Genomic DNA, 13284 nt, shown 5'->3' with positions numbered 1-13284 from the left:
CTCTTATGGAGCCATTTTCTCAAATTTTCGGGTGCCTAATGTTACCTGCAGAATCCCGGGAAAAATAAGCTGAAGTGAGTCCAATGGAAGGTACAAACTTCGTATTCTGTACTCCTAGGAACATGTTTTGATATTACAGTTTGTGCTTCTAGTTCTATATAATATCACAAGATCGATCTTTGGGCATCTGCAACAGTAAAAATGAACTGTAGGTTGTAGCAAGATAAATTAACTTTTTAAGGGGTAACTTGGATAATACAGAAAATGGTTAAACAATGTCATGTATAAAATACACTTATCCATAATGTGACCGTCATGGAAGATCCAAGTTTTTGATGGTCAAGCAAAACAGGAAGCAAAGATCATGATAATGTTTCTCTGAAAACACATGATAATTTTCCTCTGAAAACACATGATAATGTTGCATGAAAGAAGTTATGGAGAAAATTATCAACATTATCTGAAAAAAACACACGAGCTATGTTAACTACACAGAGGGTGGTAAAGCAATAATTTTTAGTCACTTTGATTTAGTGAAGAACTGAAGATGGATAATAAAAAGAAAATGGTCTAGAAGCAGAGGACATAAGAAAAGGAAGAGCAGATAGTGTATACCTTAGGTTTCACCACGTCTCACAATGAGGCGAGCCCTAGGAAACACCATGGAACCCCAACACCAAAGCTCAACTATGTTGAGCTACCTCAAATATGATTCTTTATTATCTCTGCTTAACAAAAAAATCAAAAGGTATAAAAGCAATACAAGAACAGAGAAATAATCTGCTATATTCTAAAGCTAATCCAATATGAAAACAAAAAATGTAGCAACCCACTATCTAGAAGGCTCACTTTGGCTACACCAAAGCTCAAGTGAGTTGAGCAAACTCAAATATGATTCTTTATTATCTCTGCTTAACCAAAAGATCAAAAAGCATAAAAGCAATATAAGATCAAAGAAGAGAGAATAATCTGCTATATTTTAAAGCTAATCCAAGATGAAAACAAAAGTGTAGGCAACCCACTATCCAGAAGGCTCACTATCGTGATCGTTTTGTAGGTTGAAAATGATAGATCATCATGTGTTTTCAGAGGCAAATGAATTGGACAAACAATAAACCTTACATACTTGACTAACAAATAGGGATAGCCTCAACAAACCATAGGCAATTAAGTCATGCAGTGTAGAGTGAACCGGTAAATATATTATACATTGCCATCAGTGTTCATCTACACAGTAATTCCCTACTAACTAAGATGACAGTGACTCTATTGGATAACCACAAGAAAAATATAACAATGGGTTTTGACAGCGAAAAATAGGTGGCGCAACCAAACAAAAACCCTGTATAAATTTCGTAGTAGTATAATGCCCTTACAATTCAAAAGCCGAGTTATATTTCAGAATTTATCTAAGACATGCGAATGCGGTGTAAGTGAATCCGATGAAGAGTCTGTTTTATTCGGTTGAAACCACAGTACATGAGATGCAGAAAAATCGCAGATAGGGTATCTCAGTTCAAAGTAGTCTTTCAAGAACAACATCGTACATATATATTTGGGTCTAGATCTGATAGTACCTCATATGTTTATTTCTCTTCCCTATTTCTGTAGACATGGTTCTCCGCCGCGTTTCTTTTGGAGCATCTGCATAATATAATCAAACATAGACGGAACCGACATCATAGGATAGGAATTGGATTGCCAAAATGGTTATTCACAATAGATGTTTCTACAGTAGTTGGGGTGGACATAGACTCTTCATCGCAGGAGTCTTCATCCATGGAAGCCAACATGAGAAGACGTACGAGTTCGCACAAGGGGGAGGTGGGTGCTATTATCTCTGAATGCGATTATAGGCAAACAATCTTGTCTATGTAGAGGATAAGAGTCGACAATGGAACTCTGATAATAGACTCGATGGCAGGAACACCTATAATAGGCTCGTTGCCAGGCTCCTCGATAATGGACTCAATATGTATATAGCACCGAGCTCATCTACGGTGTCACTGTCATCTGTTTTATCGCGGGTAGTTTAGCCAGTTCTGCATGTAGAGCCATTGCCCAGAACTACTTTTCATGTAGTTTCATGTGACATCTTTTAGGTGGTACCTGATCATGAAATAAAATCAAATCAATGTTCTGACATCTTCTAGGCGGTACCCGGCAAACTGGTGTACTAACTTTCTATATCACATCAAATGTAAATAGATATACTAACACTGGAATGCAACAAAACAGAACCATATATGCATCATAAAGGAGACAAAACTATGACCTACTGGGATATTTACTTTATCAGATGAGAAGTGTTCCTTCAAAAAGCAAAAAAATAGGTACAATATCACTGACAACAACGCCATATACACAACAAAAGCTACGGAGGTAGGAAATAAAAAAGCTCAATCTATTCACTGACCAAGTTTAAATAATTAGCAAATTCAAATTATATTTTCTGAAGTCATTAAAGCAAACATAGATGAAAGGTGTCATTGCCGGGAAGGCTATGAATTTATAGAATGAAGAGCAATGATTTGATAAACCATCCAAAGCAGCAAAACAGAATCTTGAGCTGCAGTCTATTAGCTCACTAAATCAATGTGGATCATGTAAAATACTAAATATAAAAATGGACAAGTAATGCATCGCAATTCTGACTCACATTGATATAGTCACCTAAATTTAAATAAATTAATAAGTGAAATGGTCTCAGTGAACAATAACAGCTACACCAAAGAGGCTTGAGGTAGCAAACATTCATAGGTCTCTAGAGATGCAAAAGAACCAGTTGCACAATATTGACATGGGTAGGAGAAAAATAAAGTACCTGAGAAAAGAACCTTAGTTCTACACCAGAGTCATTTGATGACGCAATTAACCTGTGGTGTGCCAACCGACTCATAAGACAAACTGTTAGCTCAACTGGTAGAGTCTGCAAAACTTTGCAAGGATACAAATTATTGTACAGTCAGAGAAGGTAAAACACATAAAAGAAATTTATATATGGAGCATATTGGTAACTTCACTATGATTCTTTTCTGAGGTACACAATCATCAAGCTTCATTTTTCTTGGATGTCACAGAAAAATCCAAGTGAGATTTCAAGAGGAAAAAACAGTAATTTCAGCACCACCCATGAAGTCCTCTTGCAGATCCTTTAAACGAATTTCAAGGTGCAGCTCTCCAGCTCCACCAATAAATATGCTCAGCACTTCTCCATGGAGCACATGACCATAGGATCAGAATTCGCCAGACGCTTCAAACCTTGCACAGGCTTGGGAAATGGACAACGCCTCACCTTGGGTTAAGTAAATCATAGGGTCAGAATGCAAGGTAACCTTGCACTGAAATGTATCCTATAATTAGAGAAACCATTGAAGCATAAATAAATTAAGTAAAGCACATAATTATGAACAGGGAAAAACTACAGCGAATTGACGACGGCTCACCTATGGTTAGCGAATTCCTACGCCGGCTTTCTTCGTGCACGACAGAAGCAAAGGATCCTAGACCTGCATCTCTCCATAACCTCCACCGTGTCCATTTTGATGCGCGCCTTGGCGCGCGGCCCCGGTACTTCGCATCAATAATTGTTTTATAAAAATCGCTATGTACTATGGATAATATGGAGGATTATCATGGATAGTATCGAGGACTATAACCCAATTATGGACAATATGGAGGAATGAAGACACTTCTGGTGCACCTTGGCCCATTTTCATGTGGAATTTGCACCAATTTACAATTGGTATAACAACAATGAAAAGTGAGAAAATGATTATATGTTTTTTATGTCTTCCAAAAACAAAGTCAATATAATGAAATTAGGATAAAACACATGAAATCACGAACAAAGTAGCACATGCCTATATACTTGGTCAACAGATTGTAAAACAATATATTAAGCATCTGTAGAATCGATGGTAGTCGAACACCAAATGAAAAACTATCTGATGGGTGAACACTGAAATCGTCATTAGTACATGTCTTAATATATTGTGCTAACTGTATATTCAACAACCAATACACATGACTGACTACCGAGACTTCTCCAATAGAATTTATGCACATGACGGAGAGAATATCACCGTCACTTCGCTCTTGGTGGGTATACTGTCGTAGGAAGCTGCCTTGATCATGACCATGGATGGAATCTCAACGGCGTCCATGGCCTAAACTTGGTAAGAAAGGACGGGAGATCATATTAGCCAAGGGTAAAAGGTATCTGCCTTGCCTTCGCACATAAATAACATTTGTGCTTTCTTGTTTGTAGCCTGAGAAAATAAATACTCCTGATTTTATGCACTTGACAGTAGTATTTTTTATGCACTTTGATTTAGTTTCAAATCAGCTGTAACTATAGATGCTCACTGATATCTTATTTCAGTTCAGTAACAGATTTTAGTTCACAGGGGTCAATAGAATATTTGGGTTAAATTGGTTTTCAGATTTTGCATTAGCTTTTTGTAAAAATAATTGGATAACAAAACCTGTGTTAATCTATTGGTTCAGCTAAATGGTACTGTCAGTAGAGGAATACCACTGTTCAAAGTGAAGTATTACTTTGCTGTTCCAAACTACACAGTTCACGAAAGTTCAGGAATAATGTGAATTGCAGAATTGGTAACCTGGAGATACAAGTATGGCTACAGTACACGCCTTGTTAATTCAGATGCCATATTGAAGACTTGGTCACTACTATGAAACACCTCTGAACCTGAGTAACCTGAAGGTTTCGTGGAACCAAGTCAATTCTTACATGAGTATGACAGTATCTACTGAAACCTGATTAAGACAGGGTGCATTTGTGAAGGCATAAATGTGCACATGTCCATAGCAGGTGCGGAAAAAGCACTAACAAAGACCCTTGGATGCTCAACGAAAATAGAAGATGGACACTCCCTGTGCCAATTAAAATGTTATTTATCTCACCCACACATCAGATCACACAAACGCATACACAAGTGAGCTATCCATTTATTCCAAGAACCATTACCTAGTACTGGCTTCAGATGTCAAAACGCCAGATCTGGTGGTGGTGGCATTGGGTCTCTTTGTCTCCACTAACTATTGCTCTTCCCTAAATTCAGGTCACCTAGTTTCCTTTGATCTGCATGAGAGGGTATACCTAGGTGTGATATCTTCTTTCTTTTCCTAGGTGATCTTCCCTAAATTGAGAAACAATGCGAATGTGATCCTGTTTCAGTCTCTATATCCGCTATATGAAATGGTCTGTGATTGGAAAGCCATTTTCTATTTAAATTTTTAATAGCTCGAATGATGCAAAAGAACCTAATAATGAGCAAAGGTACCTGATGAGCTGCTAGTTTACGCAAGTTGTCTCTGTTACTTTCAGTTGGGCATACAAGATTAATCTGGCAGATAACCATTGGAAATATATCATCCGGTCTATCTGAGGAGATATAGGTTTTATCTTGGTCCCCAAGTTCCTGTTCTATTCGATATTTTTACCCCAAAAAAACATGCCGTTAAGCCCAGTACTAAAATTCATGAAGATAAAAAGGTTAGCTTGTCATTAGAAATACAGGATAAAAGATTAGTGATGATAGATCAAGATTTAACCTGCTCCATTATTAGAAGCTATAGCACTCAAATAGCTACATCATCAGGCAGTAATACGGTACGACCACAACATCACTTGTTAGAACTTTCACCATTTAATCAGCATAAAGCAGGATGGCTGCTTCAACCAGGAGGTTTTGACATATAATGCATGTAAAATAACCTGTAAATAAAGTAATGATTTGTTTTTTTTGTAGCTATTCCAACACGTACCAATGAAAATCTTGATATTTATGCCTTTTGTAGACCCCATTGCTTAAGGCACATCAGTAATCAAAACAGCTGGCCATACAAAAGATCCAAGGGAAGTACCAGTCAGATATCTGAAAAGCACATTGGTATTAATACAAGTCCCATTCATGACCAATGGAAAGGGGAGCGAAAGAACTCCAAGGTGTAATTGTAATCCTAGACAACCTGAATTTAGCACATAAGCTTTCGTCCTGCATGATCAAACACGCACAGATAATGTTGGACAACTGTTGGTGTGTCTGTTGGGCTGTCTTCTTGTTCTCTCTTCTGGCCCATTTGGCCCAGCCCAGTCCTGACCTATATAAGGTGCTTCTATCTCTGTAACCCTAAGATGAGAGTGTTCCTCCCTGCAGCCTCCTTCTACCTCAGGTTAGGCCCTCACCTCTGTCCACATGGTATCAGAGCAAGGGGCAGTGAGGGCAGCGACGGGAAGGACTGCCGATCTGGAAGCCTAGTCTCGTCGTGGCAGCTAGGAGGAAGAGGAAGAGGAAGGGAGTAGGCTGCTGCGGCGGCAAGGAGGAGAAGGCAGTGACAAGTAAGGAGACGAAGAGGCATCCTGCGGGTAAGTCCTTTGGTGGTTCGGAGAGGTTAGTTTGGTGTCAAGCATGGGGGACAACGAGGAGTTGGCCAAGGCTCGGAGAAGCTGGCGTAACTTATCACTACCAAAGGAGATGGAGGAGGATCTGCTGGAGGGGGAGCAATCGTTCCCCATACCAACATCGGTCAGAAACTTGAGCTGCCGGCAAACGAAATCAAGTTGGAAGGAGTGGCCAACTATCTCCGTGGTCAAGGAGGGCGTTGCTGATTTTGAACTCAAAAGGGCTGGATGAACGTGTGAGTGGTGAAGCTGCAGAACCAGCAGACAAGACCAGTCCGGAATGGAAACAGTGGAATGCCATAAATTCTCTGATTGTGGCATGGTTGCTTAACTCTTTGGTTTCTAACATTGCTGCTTCGTAGAGGCACTCACAAAAGCTTCGGAGGTATGGGACACCCTATCAAATCTTTATTCCGGAAAGGGGAACATTATGTTGATTGCTGAGATTGAGGATAAAGTGCATGACTTGCAACAAGGAAACAAAACTGTGATGGCATATGTGGCTGAGTTGCGAGCATCTTTGGGGAGATTTAGATCATGTTGATCCTCTGGAACTTGCCCATGGGGAATGTGTGAGGTCTGCTGCAAGCTGGATAGAACGTCGGCGAGTCATGAAGTTCTTGAAGGGTCTTAATCAAGATTTTGAGGGGAGAAGGGCTGCTTTACTGCATCAAACCACTACCCCTTCTCTCAAAGAAGCCATTGCAGCTATGTCCAGAGAGGAAGTGCGTCTGAATATGACAAAGGGAAGCGATTCTGTCCCTCATCCGACCTTCTACACTACCGAGAGACAAGAGATGAGAGACTGCTATACTTGCGGGCAGAAGTGACACTTGAAGTATCAGTGTACCTCCTTTGCTACATCCAGTAGGGGGAGAGGAGGATACACACATGGCAGAGGAAGCTACAGAGGAAGAGGTGATGGCAGAAGTAGTGGACAGCCATATGGACAGCACTATGGAAGAGGTGGTGGACAACACTATGGCAGAGGTAGTGGACAGCCATATGGATATCAGTATGGCGGGTGGAGGACAGCGAGCACGCTATATCACCCAAGGCACATATGGCAGCAGCTTCAGAGTCAACTACCAGTACCTCTCAGGGACAATCAAAGGAAGAAGGACAAAATGAAGCAACCTTTGGGAATTTTGCTCACTATGTCTACAAAGATGAAGGTAATATTGATAGAGTCTCTATAGCCACTCATAATGCTAATTCAGATTGGATTCTTGATTCTGGAGCATCCAAACATGTTACTGGAAATATTAGTGAGTTTGACTCTTATACTCAGTATCCTCCCACACATAGAGGCACTATCCAAACAGCAGATGGCACAGCACAATCTATAAAAGGGGAGGGGTCGGTTCAATGTACACCCAACATAAAACTGTCATCAGTTCTACATGTTTCTGCTTTTCCAGTAAATCTGCTATCTCTAAGTGCCCTGATTGATCAGCAGGACTACCGTATAATAGTTGATAGATATATGTGTTTAATTCAGGAAAGGAGAGCAGCAAGAAGATTGGGACTGCAACCAGGCATAGAGGTCTTTGGCACATAGATCGTGACAAGATGGGGCATGATGCTAGTTCGGTGCTTGCTGCGATTGTTGGAGGAAAGGAGAGTATGGCACTAGTTCATCATTGTCGAATGGGCCACATGGCGTTTGATAAAATGTTTCGAGTTTTTCCCGATGTAATGAATGGAGTGGACAAAACCAAATTATGTTGTGATGCTCGCGAATATGCTAAGCATACTAGAACCTCTTATGTTAGTAGAGGGATCGAAGTGTATCCCCATTTGTGTTAGTGCACTCGATGTATGGACGTGTCCTGTTGTGTCAGTAAGTGGCATGAAGTACTTTGTGACTTTTATTGACTGCTATTCTAGAATGACTTGGATTTATCTTATGCGTCACAAAGATGAAGTGTTCACTTGTTTCCAGAGTTTTTGTGCCTATGTGAAAAACCAATTCAATGTTCAGGTGCAAGTGATCAGAACTGATAATGGTACTGAATATATCAACAAACCTTTTGCTGCTTTCTTATCTTCGCAAGGTATACTGCACCAGACTTCATATCCTGACACTCCTCCCCAGAATGGAGTTGCTGAGCGGAAGAATAGGCACATCCTTGAAGTGGCTCGATCTCTTATGTTTACCATGAATGTTCCCAAATTCTTATGGAGTGAGGCAGTTATGACTGCTACATATTTGATCAACAGAATGCCTTCAAAGATTCTAGGTATGCAGTCTCCTTGCCAACTTCTTCTCAATAACAATGACTTTGTTGTACCACCCAAACTCTTTGGCTGTACATGTTTTGTAAGGGATCACAGGCCATCTGTTGGCAAGCTAGATCATCGGGCTATCAAATGTATCTTTATTGGCTATTCCTCCAGACAGAAGGGTTACAAGTGTTGGAGTCCCACTGATAGGAGGACATTTGTAAGCATGGATGTTACGTTTCGCGAGTCAGAGCCATTTTATGACGGTGAGAGTGATCTTAGTGGCTTGTTCCAGGGGCTTGACCATCTTGGTGATGCTCAAGAGGGGAGCAACGAGCAAGGTGGTGATCAAGAGCAGCAAGATGGTGACCAACAACAACATCAACAAATTCCTATTGTTGCGGAGATTCCTGCAATTCCTGGTACACCTACACCACCTAGACCCGTACCACCACAAAGATGGCTGCAGAATCCACTTGTGTACTCTAGAAGACAAGTACAAAGGGAACAAGTAGATGCACTGGAGGAGCAACAAGACCAGGGGCAGGGGGAGCAACCCATTGGACCTGAAAATCAAGGAAGCACAAGTGTAGATTCTGCGGAGGAGAATCAATCTCGGACTGAGTCCAATAATAGCCTAGACTTGCCAATTGCAATAAGGAAAGGGATAAGGAAAGTTGGGCCCCCAAAGCGACTGAGTTATGATGACTATGACATAGGAAATTATATTTCTTACGAGACATTATCACCCACTTTTCGGGCTTTTGTTGCTTCACTGCAAACTGTATCTGTTCCTAAGGATTGGAAGGCAGCCAGGTTGGACCCGAGATGGTGCAATGCTATGATGGAAGAGTTAGAGGCCTTGAAGAAAAATAAAACATGGGAGTTGACAGATCTCCCTAAAGGAAAGAATACAATGAGGTCTGTAAGTGGATCTATTCCGTAAAACAAAATGCGAAGGAAAAGTGGAGAGATATAAGGCAAGACTTGTGGCAAGAGGATATAGTCAGACTTATGGCATTGACTATGATGAGATATTTGCACCAGTGGCAAAAATGAGCACTGTCAGAATTTTGATCTCTTGTGCAGCAATTTCGGATGGCCCTTGCATCAAGTTGATGTCAAAAATGCATTTCTGCATGGTGATCTTCAAGAGGAGGTGTATATGGAGATGCCACCAGGATTTGTCAGACCTGAAACTAAAGGGAAGGTATGTAGACTGAAGAAATCTCTATATGGTCTCAAACAATCTCCACGGGCCTGGTTTGACAGGTTCAGACAAGTGGTGTGTGGCATGGGTTATGGTCAATGCAATGGAGACCATACCTTATTTTACAGACATTCGGAGCAGAAAATCACTATCCTTGCTGTGTATGTTGATGATATTATCATCACGGGAGATGATGTTGTGGAAATCTCAAAACTGAAAGGATGCTTGAGTCTGGCCTTTGAGGTGAAATATTTGGGAAAACTTAGATACTTCCTTGGAATAGAAGTTGCAAGATCGTCAAAAGGGATATCACTATCTCAAAGAAAGTATACATTGGATCTCTTAGATGATATGGGCATGTTGGGGTGCCGAGTGGCTTCAACACCTATTGACCAGAACACTAAAATCACAGCAGAGTCTGGAGAACCCATAAACAAGGAGAAATATCAAAGACTTGTTGGAAGACTAATATACTTATGCCACACGAGACCGGATATATCATTTGCAGTGAGTGTAGTGAGTCGCTATATGCATGATCCGAGGGATGGACACTTGGAAGCAGCTCAAAGAATCTTGAGATACTTGAAGGGCACTCCGGGAAAAGGAGTGTTGTTTAAAAGTAATGGACACCTAAATGTAGATGGATATTGTGATGCGGATTGGGCTAGTCTGCTTAGATGATCGAAGATCCACCTCGGGTATTGTGTTTTTGTTGGAGGAAATTTGGTGTCATGGAGAAGTAAGAAACAATCTGTTGTCTCGAAATCAACGACCGAAGCTGAGTACGAGCTATGTCACGGGGCTCGGGTGAAATGTTGTGGGTACGAAACCTTCTAAGAGAGCTGAAAATTTTAAGGCAAGGAAGCTTGAAAGTGTGGTGTGATAATATGTCTGCCATAAACATAGCAAATAACCCTGTCCAACATGAGCGAACTAAACATGTGGAGATAGATAGATTCTTTATTAAAGAAAAGATTGATGCAGGGATTATCTCATTGGCTTATGTGAGATCGGGACAACAAGTGGCAGGACTCGTTTAACAAAGGGACTGGGCTCAAAGGAGTGTAATCTAGCTCTGTGCCAAGATGGGGATGATTGACATTTATCACCCATCTTGAGGGGGAGTGTTGGACAAGCTGTTGGTGTGTCTCGTTGGGCTGTCTTCTTGTTCTCTCGTTACGGCCCATTTGGCCCAGCCTGATCCTGACCTATATAAGGTGCTTCTATCTCTGTAACCCTAAGATGAGAGTGTTCCTCCCTGCAGCCTCCTTCTACCTCAGGTTAGGCCCTCACCTCTGTCCACAGATAACAAGCATAACCTTCTGCACTTTCAGTGAAAGGGAGCCAAAATAATGGGATGTGAAAAGCATTAAATCTCTACCTGAAACAAGAAAGAGTAGGAGACCTCATCCCTGAATTTGCGATTGCCGGATACCTCGAACAGCTTTCTCTCGTCTTTGATAGAATTCCTCACGATACAAAACAAGTGATTCCCACATGTTCTATGTTGAGTGAATCACCAACAAACGACAGTCTTTTTCCTCTCTGTCTCTCTAACACATCAGCTGGGTTCATCCTCACATAAGCACCAGCACCATGCCATCACATAACTGTAATTTTTAGGCAAAAAAGGACGTTACCAGCTGCCTTTTGGGGTTTGTGGCCTGGAAAGGGGCTCGCCAATCTAAGCATCAGCATCATGCCAAACTGAAAAACTTGGAAACAACTTAAACCACACTAGTGCATTACCTCATTCAGTATCCTACGGAGATCATCTGTAGCCTAAAAAATACTCCGGATGCAAACAATGGAGCCGCTTCATGATGTATACAAAGCAACCACCTAGATGAGCAGAGCTGCTCATGATGGAGTTGCATTCTGTGCACACGCCACTTCTAAGATGGACAATACAAGGGAATAAAACGTGAAATCAGAGAGAGAGAGAAAGAGAGAGAGGGGGAGGGGGAGAAATCAAGAGCGAACCTAGAAGGCTCGGTGGAGGATGCTAGGCAATGGAAGACCGGTGGCGGAGGTGTTGGCTCGCTGGATGGGGCGGCGGCGGCCGGCTGGGCGGAGCAGACCACGGAGACGATGCATCTGGACCTGGCAGATCTGACCGGTGCTCGCCCTGCAGGTCGTGAGGGTCGGTGGCTCGTTGTGGAGGTTCCCGCGCAGCACAGGTCCGCAAGCGCCATCCTGCTCGACCTGCTTCGCCCTACTCCAGTGCTCGGCGGCGGTGCTCCCGCCGGCCACCACCTGCTCGTCCGGAGACGTAGGAGCAGCACCTCCTCCTGTTGCTGCTCGCCGGCAACCACCTGCTCGTGCCGCGGCGGCGGACGGCGGCGCTGCGGACGCCGCCGCTGCTCCCGCATGTTCGTGCCGCGGTGGTGGACGGCGGCGCGGCCATGCGCAGGCGAGGGAAGGGGCGCCGCAGGTGAGGGAAGGGGCGGCGCGACGGGAGGAGAAGGGGCGGCGCGCGCGGACTTCGGAGGGGTGGCGCGATGGGTGGAGTCGTGGAGAAGGGGAGAGGCGGCAGGTGCGCGAGGGGAGAGGAGGAGGAGGGTTGCGTGCTGTCTCCCCTATGTGCGAGACGCCGGGCCGGGGCGGGCTTCATAGGTCCCGTGGATAAAATGCGGAACTGAGTGAGGGCCTCGCTGCCCTGGACGAAATCGACGGTGGAGATCGCGCCACATCAGCTCGATCGGACGGTCGAAAATTCAAACGCCTGTGAGGCTCCCTATGGAGGGCATCATATACACCTTCAGATGGCACAAAGTGAAGGCTCGCCAAATAAAAGGGCAGAAAGTGCGACGTGGATGATGAAAACGCGTGCCGTGATGGCCGAAGCTGGCGCAGTGGCAGTCTCGTGGTTTAGCTCGGAGCGCATGGCCAAACTATTCTCGGCCGATCACATGCGGGCCCTCTGAAGCGAACGACTCGGTCAGAAAAAAGGTGCACCAGCCGGTAAGCTTCTGGACGCCGGGCTAGCGAAATCGTACCTGAACCGCGTCGGCGCAATGGGCGTGTTTTCCGGCCACTCGTAACTCGTAAGAGCATCCTCACTCGTCTCCTCGATGAGACCCCGAGCGACGTTTTTTTCCATCCGGATGGCGAAATTTGGCTCAGTCGCGCCCCCGGTTTCTCGTTTTCGTCCGGATTTGGCCCTTCATCCATCCGGCGAGCCCACGCCAACCCGGTCCCCTGGGGATCTCTCGGGGAGTCCGGACGAGTGAAAAGCGGGGAAGGGCCCGTTCTGTCGGCGACTGGACACACGAACCCCACCGCCACCTCGCTCAAAATCTCCCCCACCCCTTGTATCTCTCTCGCCGCCGTCACCACCCCACCGGCTTGTTGCCCAGATTCCGCCGCCCCTCCTCCCCCACCTGCCTATATTCCGCCGTCTTTCCAGGGATGCTTG

At 43.7% G+C, this 13284-nt stretch overlaps 2 long non-coding RNA genes across 2 annotated transcripts; both read right to left on the bottom strand.

Annotated features, from left to right (window-relative positions):
- Positions 1 to 3: 3 nt before the first annotated feature.
- LOC124692009 lies at positions 4 to 5302 on the bottom strand. Its single transcript, XR_006999256.1, has 3 exons — positions 4994 to 5302; positions 616 to 725; positions 4 to 45 (listed from the first exon to the last, which is right to left on the bottom strand). It is a non-coding gene; the product is annotated as an uncharacterized LOC124692009 (long non-coding RNA).
- Positions 5303 to 5584: 282 nt separating this feature from the next.
- Positions 5585 to 11680, bottom strand: LOC124692010. The gene is made up of 3 exons (XR_006999257.1): positions 11616 to 11680; positions 11248 to 11476; positions 5585 to 5903 (listed from the first exon to the last, which is right to left on the bottom strand). It is a non-coding gene; the product is annotated as an uncharacterized LOC124692010 (long non-coding RNA).
- Between the last annotated feature and the right edge of the window lie 1604 nt (positions 11681 to 13284).

Source organism: Lolium rigidum, chromosome 2, assembly GCF_022539505.1.
Source record: "Lolium rigidum isolate FL_2022 chromosome 2, APGP_CSIRO_Lrig_0.1, whole genome shotgun sequence".
In the NCBI taxonomy this organism is placed as follows: domain Eukaryota; kingdom Viridiplantae; phylum Streptophyta; class Magnoliopsida; order Poales; family Poaceae; genus Lolium; species Lolium rigidum.
This window is presented reverse-complemented; position numbering and strand designations above follow the sequence as displayed.